Source organism: Chenopodium album, chromosome 22 (genome assembly GCF_948465745.1).
Source record: "Chenopodium album chromosome 22, dcCheAlbu1.1, whole genome shotgun sequence".
NCBI classification, from domain to species: Eukaryota; Viridiplantae; Streptophyta; class Magnoliopsida; order Caryophyllales; family Amaranthaceae; genus Chenopodium; species Chenopodium album.
In genome coordinates this window covers 40,655,304-40,670,972 of record NC_137855.1, presented here as the reverse complement: position 1 = coordinate 40,670,972, position 15,669 = coordinate 40,655,304, and the positions used below count along the sequence as shown (strand labels likewise).

Genomic DNA, 15,669 nt, shown 5'->3' with positions numbered 1-15,669 from the left:
CTAGACTACAAACTTCAAAGGTTGCAATCTATAAATATCATGTACTCATAAAAAAATTGAGTTTCAACACGAAAAACGATCTAAATTACAATCTACTAGCACAATGAATCTTATCTATTTTCTTGAAAATTCTAAGGTATAGTATTAGGATGAAGATAAAAAAATATTCATATTTTAAATAAGATTAATAGATGAGGGAAAAAAAACACATACCTGGGAAATTTGTAGATGTATAATATCTACTTCGTATGTCGTTTAGACCGGGCTAAACCGGTGTGCCGGCCAGCTGATCGGAAGCTAAGCTTGCTAGCTTAGTGAGAGAGTAGATAGATCTTGAGTTGGTTGTATGTATGTATATATATAAATACTTGTAAATCTTTTTAAATGCATAAAAGCATTTATAAACTACATACTACTCTAGCTAGTTAATAAGCTTGGGGAGCCTTGGAGTAGTAGTTGTATTGTATTTGTCATGAACTTGGAATTAAAAAGGAAAAGACGTTAAAAATACACTAGTTGAGTTTTTAAAATTTGAAATACAACTAGTTGAATTAGTATGAAGCATATAATTAGAATTAATCTAGTTTTTAAAGTCAAACTTTGTTTGTCATCTCACAACTAGCATTAATTTCTTGAAAAAAAAAATAAAAATAAAAAACTAGGATTAGTTATAAACTTCACAAAATGATTGAATATTACTCTTTGTATGTAGCATTAATTTTCATCTATTGAAAATGAAGAATTATTCCTATTTTACCAAGGGTCTGTTCTCATTGACTAAGCTGAGCTGAACTGAACTGAACTGAATATTTTATAAGTTCTCATTGACTGAACTGAACTGAACTGAACTGAACTGAACTGAACTAAGCTGAGCTGAACTGAACTGAATATTTTATAAGAGACGGAAATTAGAAGCTGAACTGAACCGAACTGAGCTGAACTGAACTGAATTTCAACGTATGAGAACAGGCCCTAACTTTCGTAAATCTCAACCAACTATAACTGATTTATACGAAGAATTTAACATGACTCTCCTCTAAAAGTTGCTATGTCGTTATTCAATATTGATTAAAAAAATGACATCTACCCAAATCCAAAGGTAATCAAATTAAAACCTTCCTTGGGATAAATAAATATATTACGCCTAAGTTTACAATTATATACCTTCAACTTAAAAAAAAAAAAAAAAAAAAAAAAAAAAAAAAAAAAAAAAAAAAAAAACTAAAGCTCTTCATTTATTTATTATTTAATGAACTAGCACTTCGTATATCTTAAGCCACCGTGATTAAGGGTATAAAGCTATTACTCCGTATAATTTATAAAATATAGATAGTACTCGTAATTAGTAATCTGATTTGATAAACTCTCTTTTGATGAACTTCATCCATTCTTTGAAAAAAATAAAAACCCTCATCCGTTTTTTATTATTATAAATTTTTATTTACGTTTGAATTTTACAGTAGTTGACTCATTTTTGACAACGTAAATATATTTAATAATGTATAATATGAGTTAAAAATCTAGAAATTGAGAAAATATTTCAAGTTAAATTTAACAGATCATCTAATCTAATGCATTATATTGGTCAAACAAACTAAATATATACCTAGCTATCTTTTTCATATGTTTGCCAAATCTATAGCAATCAACAACTAACTGTTACAAGACGTGCAACAATGTCAATAAGTAATCTAGGAGAACATGCAAAGGTTAAAGACTATGGAGTTCGTTGTGGAGTACTACCGAGGGTTGTGAAAGAGATAACTTATTATAATAGGATGTCTTCAATGCACGGCATGAGACAAAATAGACTGATTAAAATTTAAATAGAATAGAAAAAAATAATTAAATATTTTCAATAATTCGTACTACCTCCGTTCCTAAATTACATTTCTCTTTGAACATTTACACGGGAATTAAGAGTGAAGAATAAGACAAATAACAATAATTAAATAATGCCATGAGAAGTACAAAGATAGATTAGTTATTACTCATGACATGTCATCAATCGTTTGAAAAAAAAGGACCAATCATATGCTGCTAATTGAAAATTTTTAACAAATCATATTCATTGTAATTTGGCACAAGGATTATGAGTGAGATTAGGTAAGGATAAGTGAGAAAGCATTAAATATAAAACAGAAAAAGAGAGTTGATTTACTAAAAAAAACTTACCAAAAAAAGAAAGGAGGAATGTAATTTTGAAATACAAAAAATAGAAAGGAGGAATGTAATTTAGGGACGGAGGGAGTACTACTTTACATTTAATTAAGGCAAACATCAACAAATGTCAATAAAGATGTTTAGATAAGATAACTAAAAGAAAATTATTAATTTTTTTTTGACAAGAAAAAAATAAAATAAATTACAATAAAATTTTAATACACTAACTAACTTGTAATTTGACATGCGTTTCTAAATTAATTATATCTTAGGAAATTTTTAAAATTATTGTCTACCGCTTGTAGACATTCGTTATCAAGATCTTTAAATTAATACAATGGTCAATGAAGTAAAAGTCTTTAAGGGCATCTAGCTAGCTAGATGACTAGGTATTATTGAATTCTTCTAGATTTTACGAGTAATATTTTAAGATGTCCAACTTTTTTTTTTTTTTTTTTTTTTTTGGGGGTTGTTAAAGATGACTAGGTGTTAGTGTTATTGTATTCTTCCTTTTTTTTTTGGGGGGTTGGTTTAAGATGATTTCAACAACCTTAAAAATATCATCAATTTGCATTGTAAGAAGTAGCAATATTATGTTTGTGATTAGATCTACAAGATAAGGTGGAACAGATTCCGGGAAGTACCTATGACTACTGTAGTACTCTTAAGGTTGTCGGTATTTAGAGGTCTCGAGTAAGTTGATATATGACGTCATAAACTCAGTGGTGGAACTTTTTTTTTTTTTTTTTGATATTTTTATTACGAAGGCCGAATCTTATGCACTTGTATCTCATTAAAAAAAATGATTATTTATATATCGTAAAATATATTAAAATCTCCAATTCTAGAACAATAATAAATTAAATGAGTGAGACTAAATTATTAATACAAAAATAATTAAATAAATAATCGAGTTAAATACAATAAATAAATAAATAAATAAATAAATAAATAGGAAGACAAATGCTTTTACTGAGTGTGCTAAAACAAATTTGTATTAGAAAAATTGCAATGCACTAGATTCGAATCCAAGATGAGAAAAATAAAGTATGAATTTTGAAAACTAAATCTACTACTCGTAGTCCGTACAACTTAACATGTAGAATTTATTGCTACTTTTAAGAAATAAATACAACCAACAAGGGGGAGGACATGAGCTACGCCAACCCTCCTTGGTTCCGCCACTGATAACTAAAACCACGTATATATTTAATCAGTTTATGACATCATAAACCTAAAACCTCTCGTATATTTGATTGCTTGTGTATGGTCATTTCATTCCATTAGGTTTTTGGTACGTGAGACACATGCGTTTTTAATTAAACTAAATCCAAAGAAACATACAAAATTAAAGCATTTTGGACTGGGTTTTTTCGATAATTCATAACAAGTACATACGAACGTTACTTTGATTAATTAATACATTTGCCAATGTTCAACTTTCCGGCCTGAACCGATTTTGAATACCCCCAATTGAAACAGTAAGCATTATTTATTTATTTATTTATTTATTTTATGAACTTATCTTTTTGATTTTTGAAAATTTCTTAGCCAAGGTGCCCCATAATCCCGACCTAGATCCTTAATCCGTTCCGGGTGGGGAATTAGTAGCCTAGTTGGAAATTGTTTATTTCAGTTGACTTCTTAATGAAGCTAAATTAATTAATGTGTTAAAATAAGACATTTTAACTAACATTATTATGCTTCAAAAAAAAAAAAAAAAAAAAAAAAAAAAAAAAGAAAAAAAAACCTTCCATTATTACCAGGCAATATATTAAACATGTACTGTACTTGCTTGGTTGTTGCATCACATGCACGCCTTTTTCTCTTTAAAATTTTGGATGAAAAATTAGATGTTTAATAATACTACAATAATTAACTCATTCATTTTCTCTTACCGTAGATTAATTAGCATATGTATGGAGTATCAATTAACGAAGACAATTTATATTGATATATATTTTTTTTCTCAACACACATTCATTATATTCCTTCTAGTTCTACCTACTATACTCTTGGAATTTCCTTAATTAGACCAGCATCATTCAAATGGCTTCAGACTCTGATCTCTACCAGAATCTGATCTCGACCGACGTCGAAAACACAACGGCATATGCTATTAATGCTTGTTCTCCGAACTTGGTTATGGCTACTTCTGCTAATACATCCATTTTGTCTTCCTTTTCAAGATGTTTACCTTTCTTCATCACACCTACCGCACCTTCTTCTAAGCTGACTGATCACTCGACTATTGATCAGTCTAAGTGCGAGTCTGAGTCCGAGTTTGAGTCTGATTCTATCGCTCGTAAGTTTGATGATGAACATGAAAGGACAAAGTTGGTTGATATCATGAAAGCTGGTTTTCAGCTCTTATTTTCCGAAGTTGATGACAAAAGTCAATATACCTCTCTTGGAATAAAGGTAAATTTTTTGTTATTGTAATTGATCGTATTTGACATTTACACTATTCACATATGAGATTTGACTTAAGTTGTTTAAAATGCAAAACAACTAATAATAGGTTATATTGGAGATTGATCATGAACAAATTCAAGAGGAACTTGAAGATTCAGCCAAAGCAACACCTTGCGATGCATCTCCGACATATAAATTGGAAGTCGAAGGTTTGATCTAAAAATTCTAAATGCTACTGCCTCTGTCTCTTTTATTTTTCCAATCCCATCGGATTTCCATTATTTTTTAAGAGTAAAGCCGTGATCCCGTCAATTTTTTTTTTTTTTTTTTTTTTTTGGTAACATTAATAAATAATTCAAAATCATTAAATCACAACTGTTTAATTTTAAAAATTGTGATAGTCGTTTTTCAACTATATTTGTTGATGCTTGCAGATGCAATTGGATTAATTTTGGACTATGCAGGATTTTGGATATATAGTTGCTCCTATGTAAGTTGAGCTTTATGTAATTTGATTTTGGTTGAAGATTTTGTCCACATTTAATTTATTAGGTTTAATTTTCCGTTATTTTTGGGTTTAAACATTAAATCTCGCTCTTAATTAAATATTTTGTATACGTACCAATAGGTTCATCAACATATAATAACTCATAGATGTATAGTGGCCATTGCATAGTAAACTAACACAAAGGCACGTACCAATAAAGTGTTAACTAAAGGTAGGAGTTTGAATCTTACTAAAGTGAGCTGAGAGTGTTTGGGGTCGGGTAGGGTAATCAACTCTTATCCTCCCCTCTACTATACTCCCAAGTGCCTAATTCGCAAATACTGGACCAAAAATAAGGGTTGAGGTCAGGTCAAGGTAAATCTTCGTTACTGTAAAAAAAAAATAAGAATACAAACAGTAAATAGGCACGTGATGACTTACTATATTAACTCAAGTTTTATGGTCAATAGATTTGATAATATATTGAAAAGGTTGATGATCCATACTAGATGCAATAGCTTAATAGCGTAAATTTAACAAATTATTGCACCATTTGAATAACATTGACGCATTTTGTATACCTAAAGTTTATTATGCATCATTTATAATGCAAATTTAAAGACGTTAAGGCTTGAATTTTGTTGGTTTTTGTAACGTAGGTACTAACCGATGAACTCGTAACTTCATCGGATGAGAAGACACCCTTTTTAAATCTTTGTGGTAGAAATACAGAAGAAAGCAATCAATCAAGCAGTGGCTATGCAGAGGTGATTATATACTTCGTACTTCATACTTTCTTCGTTCTTTTTTTTTTTATTTAATTTGGACTCATTATATAACAAGATAATGAGAGCCTTTTCTTTTTTTTGAACTTCAGGTGGTGTTTTTTGCACTTGTTGAAGGTCAAATTGATGATAAACTCATCTCTGATAGTCAGCAACTTAAGAAGTTTTTGAAAGATCTTAGCGAAAAAAAAATGGTAGGAACTCGGATATCGATGACACAAATTGTTTTAGCAAGTAGTGTTTTTGAGTAATAATTTATCAATGTATGAATTGAAGTTTTTTCACCCTCATTAATATTCGATTATACCATTTTTGTAGGGAATTTGGTCAAAGGTGCATGCTACATGTTCAAGTGTTGCCGAGAATTAACTTTGTTCTCATTAGGCAGTGTTATGCACAGCTTGAAGGTGGCTCGACGTACGTACATATGCAATAATCATATAAGATTAATTAGCAGATGATGTTAAAGGACCAGCTCAACTTAGCGTAACACAAAAGTTACGGGCTCAAATCTTATCTACTGCTCCTTTCAAATAGAATATTGAAACATGCATGGGGTATAGGGGGACCGAAACTTGATTTGTATAATTAATACTACGTATAAGAATATTTTTGAAACTACAAATTACTCATCACATATATATATACTCGATTGGTTAGCTACTAAAAGTAGTGCAACTTTTTTATTTTTATTTTTTATTATTCTTGATTTTATTACCCAATTTCAAAGTTTAAAATATGATTGGACTAACTTTTACAAAAATATAAATATGATATACTCCCCAGTCCCATTAATTGCCTCAATAGTTGATAATAGTGACAAAAGATATATGTGTAAAATCACCAAACAGTACTTCTTTCAAGAACGAAAAGAGTGGTAATAATAAAGAAAAATTAAGAATTTTTATGTATCATAAATATTTTCTCAATAAATATACATTTGGGTATAAATTCTTCTGACATATTAAAAGGACGACATGAAAGCACATGCTTTAAACAATATTGGGAAATATTGGATATGCGTGCGCATGGCATGGCTTGGCTTGTTAAGTGACAATGACAATTGTCATGTATGTATTATCTTGGGCCGGGTTTACTCGTAATTTTCATAATATTGCATTGTATAGACGTACGATATACCTCATTTCATGTCCTTCAAATTTCTTTCCTTTATAATGTCCAATGCAAATCATTGGCCTTATATATAAAAAGTTTTTTTTTTTATTTTTTTTATCAATTGAGCATAAACTAGTTTACTCATATAATTACACGGTTACACCAACCACATATAGAATGTTGAGGAGAAAAATGTGGATAAAAATTGCAAATTTAGTTGAAAATGTCTTTATAATATAATTTGTCAATATAATCACCCGCTTGTAATAATTTGGAATAGCTAAGAATTTCTCCACCCATTCATTGCTAATTTCTGTGCTATGTAATTAAGGTAGAATTAATTAGCTTTCTATAAATTAATCATGCTCCTTACTATCTAAACAAAATTTTAAAGAGAAATTTAATTTAAACGAGGTACAAATAGTAATCATCCTCATTTGTTTTAGATCGATTGAAAAAGAAAGGGAACGAAGAGAAAGAAGGATTTTGTTCAACAATGCAAATTCCAATGCTTTTACAACATTGTCTCTTATTATCATCACTTCTTTTTTCATTACAACAATTACCTACCTATGCTGCCCCTAAGGTAAAGCATCAATTTGCCTTAATTGATCATCTTCGATTGAATTCAGACTGAGACATGCGTAAAAGAAAAGTGTGACGATTAAAGAAAAATGTAAATTTAATTTTGATCATTATTATATTCTTTTTTGCATGTAGCATTATATAGTCTACTTGGGCTCTCACCACGCAGAACCTCGTTTATCAGCCAGTTTCGAGACTATTACAAAGTCCCATCATGACTTGATTTCTTCTGTATTAAGGAGGTATAATACAAATGTGTCATATTTATTAATTGTATCTTGCCTTAGATCTTTTATTTACTTGAAAAGGGATAATTAATTAATTGTTGAACTTCAATTAATTATCCTTTTGTTTGATTATGTTTGCATACTTGGAACAGTGATTCTAAATCATCTTCAGAAAGGATAATATATTCTTATAATAAGATATATAATGGCTTTGCTGCAACATTACACGAAGAAGAGGCCAATGAACTCTCAAGTAAGGCATATATGAATCTAAATATATACAACATCCGTTTTTTTTTTGTTTTTTTTTTATCCGACTTTTGCTTTAAATCTAATAGTTCTCTCTTTTTTACTCACGCCTTACCCCCTTGTTTCTATTGGTATATTAAAGCCCCGTTTGGTTTGATGTAAAATATTTTCATGGAAAATGATTTTTCCTTATTTATTTATTTATTTTTTTTGGGTTGTGAAGGGTGGAAAACAATTTTTGCAATGGTGGAAAATTGCATCCTTAATGATGGAAAATATTTTCCGTTACAAAACAAGGGAAACCACATTTTCCTCCCTTTTCCTTACCTCCTTTCTATTTCCCTCTCATCCATCCTCACATTCCTACTCCTATTTTTTATTTTTCCTGAACTTTTCTTGTATGCAATCAAATAAAGGAAATTAATTTACAATTGTATTTTTCCTTGAAAATGTGTCTTCCATGAAAATTAATTTATCATTGAAAATGTTTTACATCAAATCAAACAGAACCTAGATAGTAAAATTAAAAAAAAATGAAGAAATTATTTAATTTAAGCTCATTCTTAAAATATTTTTCATCTAATTTATTAATGCATGGTTTAACTTTCATGTAGAGCATCCAAGTGTTGTATCAATATTTGAAAGTCGAATTCTTGAATCGACAACGACTCGATCAGCGGATTTCTTAGGATTGCATTATCCACCTTCCAACCTTGAAGATTCGATATGGCATAAGGCAAACTTAGGAGATGATATCATTTTAGCAAACATAGATTCCGGTATGTTTTGTGTTGATCAAAAATATTTTTGTTTTGTTTTGAGAGCATATGAAAAAAAAGTTTCTAAAGACATATTTGATTGATATTACATGATTCGTTTTGTAATCATCGATTTTGGAAGTGCAACACAGTACAACTTTGTAAAATATGTAAATACAAGTCAAAAAAAAAAAAAAACTGATAGCAATAATATTAGCGTAAAGTAAATACCATAACTATTTTGCATAATTAAATACAAGTATAAAGTAATAAATACCATAACTATTTTTTCAATAATAAATAAAATCATAGGCAAAATCTAATGAATGCACAAGGGCGTTAGATAAGATTACTAAAAGTAGAAATATTAACGTACGTGAATAAACATTAATTACAGCGATTGACGAGTGATTTTAATATATATTATTTTAAAATTAATACCATTTTAATTAGTAGGAAGTATATTAGAATGTTATTTAATGTCTTGAGAGCGCTTGTTAAGGATCATTTACCAAAATGGCTAATTTAACAAAAGTATTCCCAAAACGGCTAATTATAGATTTTAATTCCAAAACTAGCTAAATTATTTACTTGGTAGGAAATTATCTATTTCTTATTTTCCTTTAACCAAAAAGGTTCAATTTTTTGGGTTTTTTTTAAATTTTTTTTTTGGATTTATTTTAAATTTGCTCTTTTTTTAGTTGGAAAATTTAAGGGCCAGTAATTTTGTACGTTACGTAGTATATGGTCTTTAAATTCCGATTTGCCAACATTTCCCGTTTTTTGGATTTAAAAAAAAAAATTATTTTGATTTTTTTTGGGAAATTTAAAGTCATAGTTTAAAATATCCATTAATTTGGGAAATAACATAAACATAAAATATTTGCCACAATTCTCAATTTTTTTTTAAAGTTACACAAAATAAAAAAAATGCCTCATAAAATAAATAAATCACTCGAAAAATTATTCCAAACTTCCAATTAACAAAAATTAGCCGACATTAACAGAGGGCATACAATTAGCAAATACGAAAAAGATGAACAATACCTTAAAATCCCTTATTGTCGTATAAATTTGCAGTTGTGTTGATAGAACAATAGTATTTTAAATTTCCATTTTTTGTGATACAACCACGTCGGTCAAGACAAAAAATTGGTTTTTTTAGTGATCTTGAAACTAGGGTTCCTATGACCAACTTTACTTATATATGTATATAGCTTTAAAATTTCAAACCTAAAAAACCCAAAAAAAAAAAAATTAAAAAATACCCCAAAAAAAAAAAAAAAAAAAGTGAACCAAATTGGTTCAAAGGAAAATAAGAAATAAACAATTTTCCTCCATGTCAACATTTTAGCTAGTTTTGAAATTAAAATTTACAATTATCTGTTTTGGTAAATACTTTTGTAAAATTAGCCATTTTGGTAAAAGTTCCGCTTGTTAACAATATACATGACACTTTATTTTTACTTCTAGTAATTATGTACTATGTATTGGAATTTGAGATAGGTGTGTGGCCGGAAATTCAAAGCTTTTCTGATGATGAAAGCTATGGCCCGATTCCCAAAAAGTTCAAAGGAGCCTGCGAAAATAAATATGATCCGACATTCAAGTGCAATAGGTTATTATATCATCAACTTCACTTTGTACTCCTTTCGTTTTTTAAATAATGTCTCATTTTGAATTTATATTTTTTTAAAAAAATTCATGTAAATCCAGGAAGCTTATAGGGGCTAGATATTTTTACAAAGCCATGGAGAAGAATAGTAATTTACATGAAAATTGTACCTTCAATGAAAAGTTGAGCCCTAGAGATGACACAAATGGGCATGGTACCCACACCCTATCAACGGCGGGAGGGAGTATCGTCCCATTCGCAAGCTGGGGAGGACTCGCGAATGGGACAGCTAAAGGAATGGCACCAAAAGCTCGATTGGTGGCCTACAAAACAATGTGGAACGTTCAATGCCCTACATTTAAAACTACAGGAAGCAGTGAAATAGATATGATGGCTGCTTTCGAAGCTGCTATTGATGATGGCGTTGATGTTATTAGTTTTTCTCAAGCATCAAATAATAGTGCTTATCTTGATGATGGTACTGGAATTGCTACCTTCCATGCCATGAAGAATGGCATCCTCACTATTGCTGGTGTAGGAAATAGTGGGCCGAATGCCGGGACTGCTGTAAATAATTATCCATGGGTGCTATCTGTTGGTGCGTCTACTGTTGATCGTGTTTTTTCTGCTCACGTTCTACTCGGCAACCATAAAAAGATCAAGGTATGTATATGCACATATGGATTATGTATATGCTATATATTGGCTGATGTGATGGTTAAACTTGTCCATTGGAAAACATGATAAAAAAAAACGTGTCAATTGAAAAAAAAAAGAGAGAGAAATTATTACTTAAAAAGAAATTCTAAGCCTCTTATTATCTAACTTGCTTTGACAATCATAGAATCATAGTATCAAGTGGTTAATATAATTATTCTAAACTCCTTTTCCCAATATTTAATATGGAGTAATAAATTAAAATTAAATATTTACTGCAGGGTACACGGTTTTATGATTTTGTAGCAAAAGTTGACGTTCCTAGTGAATTGTACCCACTAATCACTGGTGCAGATGCTCGCATATCTGGTGCTAATGTTAGCGATGCGTAAGTTTAATTAATCTTCTTCTTCTTAATTTTTTTTAATTTATAATTTTGAACAATTATGTTGAAAACCACCTTTACAAAAAATTTAAGCTGTTGGTTGAGTCCCTAACATACCCATCGCTTAACATTTCATTTTGAAAGGAGGTGGTGGATGAGATTCGAGCTCATAACCTTCTTGTTACATTATCTTTGATACTCTGTTAAAGGATAGTCTCAACCAAAAACTTAATCCGATGGTTGAGGCCTAGTAATAGATTTTATACTGTATCACATTGTATAATTATTGGATTGTTAAGCTAGATTATAACTTATTAAAATTGCTAATACAAAGCATATATATGTTATTTCTTTTTATGATCGATATGATATGCATGTGACGTTGGATGTAGATCATTATGTCAAGAAGGAAGTATCGATGTTGCGAAGTTGACGGGAAAGATTTTGGTATGTCGCAACGCTGGAAGAATGGTTGGAACAGATGAAACATTGGCTAGTGTTGTAGCTAAAGATGCTGGGGCTGTTGGGATGATCTTTGTATATGAAGAGAAGAGAGGAGATGGAGATGTCTTTCACCAATTTCATGCAGTCAACACTATAGTTCTTAGCTATAAAGACGGCGAAACTCTTTTTTCTTATATTAACTCTACAAGGTAAGATCAATTTATAACGCCTACCTCATTTCCTGTTTTTGTGCATAGATATGGTGTTACAACTTAAGCTATATATGTTTATTTCACTTCAGATTTACAGATCAAATCGAGCCATGGGGTAGGTTATTTCTTTGTATTTATCTAAGTTAGCTCTTGGATATGTATGTAATTGATGCTAGTACGGTGGAAGATCATGGTATATACTTCCACTGTTTTCTTTTACTTGCAACACAATTTATGGTCAGACACTTTTAGAAGGTGACTAATGAAGGTAAACAAACGATTTTAATCAAAATAATCATTTTAACAGCGAGAATAGAGAATGGTTAGGTACAATGTGTAAAAATTATATTGATTTAATTTGTTTGTTTACATTGTATAATTTTGGCCTCAAAATGCATGCAACAAGGTTATATTGCAAGTAAATAAAAATAAAAAATTAGATATATTTAGTTTTGTAAATAATATATAAATATCTAAGAAATAAAGATTGCAATTTGTAATAGGACTCCAACCGCGTCAATCAGTGGCGTAACCAATACATTGGGAGTAAAGCCATCTCCAATCATGGGCTTCTTCTCATCGAGGGGTCCAAACCAGAATAACCCTGGTATTTTAAAGGTATACGTACTCATTATTTTTTTAAACTAATTATTACTTCTTTCATTCCTATTTGTTTGTCTCGTCGAAATGTATTTTATTAAGGATTGAACCAAAATATAGGAAGTAGGTAAGAGTATCTTTGTCTTTTATACTTTTGTTAATGTATACATGTGGGGTTAATGGTGGAAACAAAGAAATTCTTAAGGACCATCTTAGAAAGGAATACGGGACAAACAAATAGGGACAGAGGGATTCTACAATAAATTCATTCATAAAATGGATTCCTTAGCATGCACAATATAGTTATTTAAAGTAATTTTACCTTGTGCGTATTCATCTACTACAGCCTGATGTTACAGCTCCTGGGGTAGATATTCTCGCTGCATGTCCCCCAAATATCTATAGAAATCCGTTTTGCATGTTGACCGGAACATAAATGGCAACTCCTCATGTTACTGGTATTGCGGCTCTTATTAAGAAGCTACATCCTGATTGGAGTACTGCAGCTATTAAATCCGCAATCATGACTACAGGTATGTTGTGTACACGAACCACATAGATATAAATATAAAATATATTTATAAGGTAGCAATTATGCTTTATGAATCTGGTTCGACAACGTCAGAACTGGTTAAAGTTAAATCATGTTAAATCACTAGGTCAAAATTTGAATCCATAATATTTTAGTAGATCAGGTTGAATTGGATTAAGTCGGGTAGGGTGATTTTTTGACACCTGGCCTTATACTTCGTATATTGTATGTGTAAGCAACCTAACATTCTATTGTGTACCATGTAATAATAATGCAGCAAGTCCACTTGATAATGAAGGGATGCCTATACGTGACAGTGACAAGATAAGTGACGCTACCCCATTTGCATACGGGTCGGGCCACGTTAAACCCAATGCAGCAATGGATCCAGGGTTGGTTTATGACATGAACCAATATGATTACCTAAATTTCCTATGTACATATCCTCATGATAGTACAACTCTTAAAGAATTTAGTGAAAAACATTCTTACAAATGCCCGAGCTCCTTCAACATCTTGGATTTCAATTATCCTTCCATATCTATCGTGAATTTTACCGGCAATGCGATAGTTACTCGGAAGTTGAAGAATGTTGGACAACCAGGAACGTATGTTCCACGTATCGAGCCGCCGCCCGGAGTTTCAATTGTGGTGGAGCCTAAGACTTTGGTGTTCTCTCAGAAAGATCAAACCATTATGTTTAAACTTATCTTTACAGCGGATATCAATCATCTCTCCACTGATTACATTTTTGGAAGTTTGGTGTGGTCTGATGCTAAACATGTTGTTAGAAGTCCTATTATGGTCAAGGCAAAGAATAAGTAGATAGTCATGCTATTGTAAATTCAAGCTACATACGTTTGGTGATTTTACGAGGTTATTAAGAATAGTAGCATAGTGAAAATCAATAATTAAATACTAGTATTACATATATGAAATATTAATTAAGACATTAATTCAACATTGGAAAAAAAAATAATTATTTGTGTTGAAAATAGGTAAATATTTATGTACAAGTATATAGAAATAATTGTATGGGATTTAGATAATTATTATGTACTCCGTACTGTATAGTATGGAGTAATAGTTGTATACTACGTATATTGGAAGTAGACATATATGAAGAGAAATGTGTAAAATAATTACATTAATCTATTGAAATGTACTGTAACTTTTAGAGGGAACACTTAAATGAAGGGAGTATCATTTATTCATTTTCATATTTTTAACAAAGATACCACTCCTTATGTTCCTTTTTTCTTTCTTTTTTTATTAGGTTAAACCCCCATGACTTGATATTCTGATAACTTATAAGTAGCAGCTGCAAGAATTGATTGTGTGCTGATTGTCAGTTCAAATTTCTTTTTCTTTTTTCTTTTTTTTTTTTTACAACCCCCGTTTCTTATCATGTGTCACAAAGGGGTATTATTTGTGTTCTTTAGACATAAAATAAATCTGTTGCACATAATAATAAGAAACGGAGGTAGTATTTATATTCAATCAAGAATTTATATTTAACGATTTCCTTCTCAAATTCATGGCAGCTATAGAACTACATGTTGTCTCTTCTTCAAATTAGATTCTTATTGATTAAGACATAACTAATCAGTGGGAGCCCCAGTTTATCTCCCTAAAAAAAATAAAAAAAAATAAAAAATTAATTATTAAATGGAAATATCGTACTTGTAAATATATTAACAAAGATGTCCAGTCTTCCGTCTTCGTACATCCACAACTCTACTAGTCTACTACCCAACCATCATCACACTACACACCTACAAAACTCATACTTTCTCTGATCTTTTTTACTTGACCTGTTTCTTTTATCACGCTTGCTAATGCAAAACTTTAACGATCAATAACTTTAATTCTCCATAAATAAAAATTTTAAAATTTACATATTATGAAAGTACTTATTAAGATGAATTCAATTCAAAAAGATCTTACATGAACATATTTTTCCTTACATATTGTTCACAAAAAACGGTCAAAGGAGGGGCGATGAATAGTGTAAAAGTTAAAGTGGGTCAATTAATAAAAAACGGAAAGTAAGATTATTAGGTACGACCCGTACAAGTAAGTGAGTAACACAGAAGAAAGTCAAAAAGTACACTTTAAACTTGTAACACCTAATAAGATTAAGTTTGGTTATGGGTTGAATAGGGTGGCATAGGACCGGCCTAAATTGGGTTTTGTGCTGGGTTGAAGAAGATGGACTTGTCACGGTTGAGTTTGTGGGTTAAGTAATGGGCCAAGTATTTTAGTGGGCTAAATATCTAATTTGATATTTCGAAATGGTTTTAGTACCTAATACCACCTCCATTAATTGTAATTTTGTTAAAGGATGTAGTTACATACATCAAAGGGGATTATTTTTTTTTTAATTTTTTTGGTGCAACATCAAGGGACATTATTTGTAGGATATAAAATATTATTTTA

The 15,669-nt window shown here is 30.4% G+C and overlaps 1 pseudogene; it reads left to right on the top strand.

Annotated features, from left to right (window-relative positions):
- The first annotated feature begins 13,134 nt into the window (after positions 1-13,134).
- LOC145604470 (subtilisin-like protease SBT5.4 pseudogene) lies at positions 13,135-14,055 on the top strand (annotated as a pseudogene).
- The last annotated feature ends 1,614 nt before the right edge of the window (positions 14,056-15,669 follow it).